Genomic DNA, 6,261 nt, shown 5'->3' on the forward strand with positions numbered 1-6,261 from the left:
AAATTTTTTTACTACCAGTTCTGTGGGCCTGGCTTGGTGGGCATGCTTTGGTGGGCATGGCAGGGAAAGGATAATGTAAAATCTCCATTCCTCCCAATCAGCTGGGACTTGGGAGGCAGAGAATAGATGGGGGCAAGGTCAGTCAGAGGTGGTATTTACCGGTTCTCCAAACTACTCAACATTTCTGCTACCGGTTCTCCAGAACTGGTCAGAACCTGCTGAATACCACCTCTGGTGTACATATGATGGTTTCAGGAAAATATTTTTAATATTCAGAATTATAACAGAAATGGATAATTAATAGCACTTGGAGCTGTCTTCTTTGAAAGGGATGCTTAGATACTAGTATCCATTAATTGCTAATATTTTTTCTACAAAGGAATGATGAAATAAATTATCTTATTTTTCCCTGTATCTTACACAAATTGTAAAATAAATGGTTAACTTTTTGTCACTTTCCTGTCCATTTTTCTACATGCAATCTATGAGCACTTGTTGGAATCTAGGGTACAACATTTCAAGTTAAGTTTTAAGTTTTATATACAGACAATATATTTAACAATTCTACTGCTTCTCAGAATCAACCAACCAACCAATCAAACTGGGAGTCATCATTTTTATTCCTGTCACTTTCTTAGCCATTCTTCATCACAGAAACACTGCCCAGACATGAAAGAGTGGGGTTGTCAGGGTTAACATTTGTCTGATGATGATGTAATGAATAAGGTTCGCCGTGATTGGTGGCAGCCAGTCATGTTCTATCCATGCATGATTTAGCAGACAGTTTACAATGCTTCATGCTGGAGATGAATCTGTCCTTTCAAAAGACAGGCTGAAGGAAAGTTATTCACCAGCATACAAAATACCAATGAAGCATGAAAGCGAAGAAATTCAAGGACAGGCTGTTTCCAATTCTTTTACTAACACTGCAGTGGCTGCAGATAAGATAGATATTATGTAAGTATACAGCTCCATAAGCTGTGAGGGAGGCCCTTTCACAGATGTAGACAGACTTTTAGGTCAGAGACAAGCAATAGAATTTGTAAGTTGGAGATGAGCCAGGCTCTGGAGGACAAAGCTGAAACTTAATTGAAGAAGGCAAGAAATGGCTGTGGATCATAAAGGTGATGAGAGAATGGGAGACATTAACATTTATGAGTCAATTTTGTGGATATATAATTTCCTGGTGTTTTAACAATGATAAGACTTTTCAGGGCTTAATGTTTTCTACTTCAGAACAGTAGGGACCTACTATCAATTTTCAACACCGATTGTCAGATTTCCAAAGGCTGTGGAAAAATTGATGGCTATTTGTGGCCATAGGGTTGCCCCATTGCTGTAAACAAATAACACTCTAGTAATATGACGATGTTCTTAATGTTGGTTGCTTCCAAAAGACATTCACACTTTCATTCAGAAATGGAAGAGTGTGATATGGACGCAAAGAAACATGAAACAAAGGAAAGTAGCCGATGTTGATCCCAAGGGTTGTATAATATTTGCTAAGTGCCATGTTTTGGGAGCTGTTCATGGACAAATTGAGCTGGTGCAGGTTCTTGCACAGCAAAAATCAGGAGTGAATTGAGTTTCAGGTTTTTTTTATTTTGTTCTAAGCGTTTTTTTTTTCACCCACCTATTCTGCTACTGTGAAGTGTAAAATAACCTTGCTATGAACAGAAATCATTTTCCATTCTCTGGAGATACAAAACATAGAAGCTCAACAATGAGCTCCTGGAATCTATTTTTATTTGTTCCTTTCATTTTTATTCCATTCTTCCTTCAGAGTGTTCTGAGTGTCATATTACCATCCTATGAAGTCAACACAGCTGCTATAAAAGAAATGTTAAAACAGGAGGTGATCTTCCCTTTTATATCCACAATTGCTAACCAGAACACAAATTTACTATTTGGCTGAAATATTTTAGGTGACGTTATCATCCTTTATCATTTGAGTACCGAGAATGGTTGGGGAAATAGATTTTAGGTGGCAAATGGAAAATATGCATCAAAGGCAGGCAATGAGATTATTAAGTTTATCGAGTTTATGAAGCAGATGTAATACAATTCCTGATAAAAAGCAAAAATTGAACTCTCCTGCTTTTGTGTTCTTGCTGATTACTAGCAATAGAAAGCAAAAATGAGATGGAACAAAAGCTTTATCAGAATGATTTTCTGGAGTTCTCAAAAGCTTCTCCCATCATTGTTTTTTTCAGTCATATCTTTCCATTATCTAAGCCGCTGTATTTTCCACTGCAGGAAAAAACGGAAATTTTGTACCTCAAAATTATTATTCATTGTTAAATCAAATGATAGTGGTTAAAACAAATGAACTGCAAGGTTAAAACTCTGCTTTTGAAGAAAACTCACTGATTTGTAATGTTACCCTGAAATTCTCCTATTCTCACTTCATGACAGTTGTTGGATATGACTATGTATTTTGACTTAGCTGGGGGAAGTGTTCTAATAAGGATAATCAATCATTCTGCTTTGGACTACTTGGAAGAGGAAATGAAAGGAAGGACAGTTACAGAAAAAGTGCACATCTAAAAGTGAAATTTAGTGGTGGGAAAAAAAATAACCCTGTAGTGTCACAAGATCCTGAATTTGGCAACCAGGAATTGTGAAGGACTTCATAAGCTCACAGAGGGTGCTGGATCTTCCAGTTGAGATGTGTCAGTTATAAAAGAAAATACTGTAATGAAAGCCAATTACCTCATCACCAACCCACGGAATAAAATGATCCGTCTAATTTTTCTTCCTTACAAATTGCCAGAGAGGTTACTCGAGTTCAGGCAGGCTCATTAAAAGCCATGCCAAACATGGTGAGAATGGATGGAAGGATTTCAATAAAAAGCAGCCTCAAAGCTATTTTATACAACCCAATTGTTACTCGGCTCCTGCTTAACAAAGACTTGCATTGTTGTGGGGGTGGGGTGCTGTTGCAGTTGGGTGGGAAAAAGCACAGAAATGAAGTGCCAAATTATATTTTAAAAGGAATGTGAACCAAGAAATTATGGCAATTATGGCAAATGATATAACTATACTAAGAAATAAATACTTGAATACTTCCTTTAGAAAGAGGGATTGACAAATAGAGATTGCTTTGCAACATTTCAGCCAGTTCTTTTTTTCTTTCTTACTCCCAGTTTCCTGTTGTCAGGAAAGGAGCACTGTAATTCATGTTTCTTTTTCTCCATTAGTTGAAGTGTCTGGACTGAAGTGCCCAAGTCCTGCATGGCTTTGAAAGTGATGGAATAAATAGGGATACATTACAGACAAGGGGAAGTCCAGGTTGTATCCAGATTGGAAGCACCTTTGCCCAGTTTGGATTGGGGCTTCAGGAGGTGCCTCTGCTAGTAGATGCTCAAACCCTGGCCCTCAACAGCGTCTGCAGGCTTCTGCTCCATTTCTCAAAAGGGTTAAAGCAACATCTTGCCATAGCATCACAAGATTTATGGTGTGAAAAAGTGTTAGGCTTACATCATAATGGTGCACCACTCCTTTCATCAGATGGACCCACTTGATACTCCTTTCTCCAGGGACACTGCACTTTTCCTCATGGGACTGCATGTAAAAACTGTTATGGTTTATCTCTTAAGAGATCTACAGGAGCACCTTTTCCAACTAGAATCATTCTATCTAAGATGTTCCTCCTGTAGAAAGTTAGCACCCACCCCTCTCCTAGATGAATGAAATATTTTCAGGAATATTTTAAAAAGGGGGAGAATGTTATATTTCCCAAAGGGAAAAATGGAGAAACATGTTTTTAAAGCAACCTCCACTTTCTTAATAGCACCAGCAGATATTTTATGCCCATTAGGAAAGACTGGGCCAGCCTATCTATAAAACAAAAGAACTTCAGCTCCAGGATGAGGGGGTTATCCTTTAGGTCAAAGCCATTAAGCCACAATAGCAGGAGCGGGCTTCAAAAATTGCAGCAACCGGTTCGCTGCCCTGTGCTGGGTGGGCATGGCTATGGTGGCCATGGCCTAGTCGGCCTCCTGCACCATGAAGGGATGTTTTTTGTCCTTCCTAGGCTCTGGAGACTTTCCTCAAGCCTCTGGGAGGATGAAAACTGCTTCACCCACACTCTGGAGGCCCTCGAGAGGCTGGAATCAGACCCATTTCTGAACTTCCGGAACCTCTAGTAGGCCAATCCCCCCCCCAAGCCTCTGTGCAGACCCTGCACTTACCTGGCATGTGGAAACTCCTGGGTAGGAAGGGTGTGGCCAACCAGGGATGGCATTTGGGGGTTTTCCGAACTGGGCAGAATCCTAGCTAGAGGATTGCCCATACCCATGTTAATCCCCAGCAGCCCACCCCTGCACAATAGGAATTACCCATCACAAACCCCTTCATTTCATCACCCTCAAACTTCAACCAGATGTATCCCAGACAAACTCCTAGGATTTGTACATAGACCATGGGAGTCTGACAACAGCTAATAGAATACATGTTCTTGCACAGGAACAGGAAGCTCAAATGCAAAGGCCAAGATAAGGTATAAATATCCCCCTTCTCAATTCCATGTGGTCAGCTGCCCAGAAGAACCCGTGTGGTTCTCCTCCATCTTTAAACCATCTTTCCATCAGTCTCCAGCCTCCATTTTGTCTCCAGTGCCTTTCTCCCAGCTTGGAACTGAACTAGATGGATATTTCTTCCAACATTCATGACAAAGCTGATAGTGGTCCCCATTTCAGGAGACAGGGGAGACAGGGTCAGGGCATAATGTTGCTCCATTGTGGCCTCAGTTCTTTTAGAAACATTCCCCCCCCACCTCCAGAAGCACAGTTGGCTTCTCCTGACATCACCATCTGGAAGCTATTAAAACTAAGTGCTTCCACTTAGGGGGAATTGTTCACATATTTGAGGAGCATTGTGTTGTGATACCATTTCTCTGCTTCCACCACCACCAATGGGCAGAACCTCCAGTATTTCCACAGAAGGGAGAACTCACCATGGACAGAGATTTTAGGTTTGCCTAAATGTTCAAGGATTCTTCTCTTGACCTTTCACACACACAAACCAGTAGACCAGACCCTGACATCTACTCCATAGGAAGGCTAAAACTCCTTTTATTGAAATTGGAGATTTATTTATTTTTATCCCACCTTTATCATTTTTACAAATAACTCAAGGTGGTGAACATATCCGACACACCTTCTTCCTCCTATTTTCCCGCTGTGAAGTGAGTTAGGCTGAGAAAAGTGATTGGCCCAAGATCATCGAGATGGCTTTCATGGCTAAAATGGAATTTAGCCTGATGCCCTAATCACGAGACCAAAGTGACTATATTAACATAATCATGTAAGTCTGATTGTGCTGTACTTTCCTTTCCTCCTCCTCCTCATATTCCTGTGAATCAGAGAGACATATGCCTGATTTGTTCTGAACTAAAAAATGATTTAAACCCTTTTGACCGTACATGAAGTCTCCATATTTTCATCAAGGTCATCTTCCTTACTCTCTACACCACTCCTGGGAGGAAATGGATGATTACGATTGCGACCGAAGGTCAGGCATTTGTGGGTGGCATTGCACAGCTGTCCTACATTTCAAGGATACAGGCAAGAGAGGTTGCCAATATGTGCAGTTGCTGGATGCACAGCCTGTTCCACAGACTCCAGCATTCCCATGTCCCTGTCTCACACATAGCTCTCCGGTATAAACAGATGTGTGCCTTATCAGTTGTTTTGTTGCTTGACTAAAGGAAAACATGTAACTAAAATAAGTGTTTCCACTGCTTTCTGGTTAACATTGAACATTATTTTAATATTGCATTATAGGATCAAATTATTTTTTGAGGCGTATTTTACAGAGGTCTTTGTGAAAATACAGAAGTTACATATAGTTTTTAATTTATATGAATAGTGTTCTGAAAATGGTAACACTACATTATTTTTATGTTATTTGTACAGGGATGACACCGAAATATAATTTTATCATATTTTATCTATATCCTAAATTATTGTATTTTATTCCAATTTTATTTTAGACTGTATTTTATCCCAATTCCATTTTAAATTGTATTTTATCAAATTTCATTTTAAATTGCTTTTATCAAATTTTAGTAATAATTTGTTTCTGGAACTTTGCAGTTTGATATGGCTTAAGGGCTAATCAATAAAGACTCAATGGTTATGTTATTTATATAACACTATATTATAGATTTTCATATTTTCTTCATTGTATGCTAGCTCTTTTATTTTTCTGGCCCTTTTAGCAATCTTAAGAGTCATCAACTATGGGGTTTTTTCTACA

General features: G+C 39.3%; 1 long non-coding RNA gene across 1 annotated transcript; it reads left to right on the forward strand.

The window, feature by feature from the left end:
* The first annotated feature begins 829 nt into the window (after positions 1 to 829).
* On the forward strand, positions 830 to 5,956 carry LOC148045109 (uncharacterized). The gene is made up of 2 exons (XR_015697174.1): positions 830 to 957; positions 3,201 to 5,956. It is a non-coding gene; the product is annotated as an uncharacterized LOC148045109 (long non-coding RNA).
* The last annotated feature ends 305 nt before the right edge of the window (positions 5,957 to 6,261 follow it).

The sequence above is a fragment of the Thamnophis sirtalis genome, unplaced genomic scaffold (genome assembly GCF_051295495.1).
Source record: "Thamnophis sirtalis isolate CommonGarterSnake01/CBP01778 unplaced genomic scaffold, rThaSir2_p1.2 scaffold_6, whole genome shotgun sequence".
Taxonomy (NCBI): domain Eukaryota; kingdom Metazoa; phylum Chordata; class Lepidosauria; order Squamata; family Natricidae; genus Thamnophis; species Thamnophis sirtalis.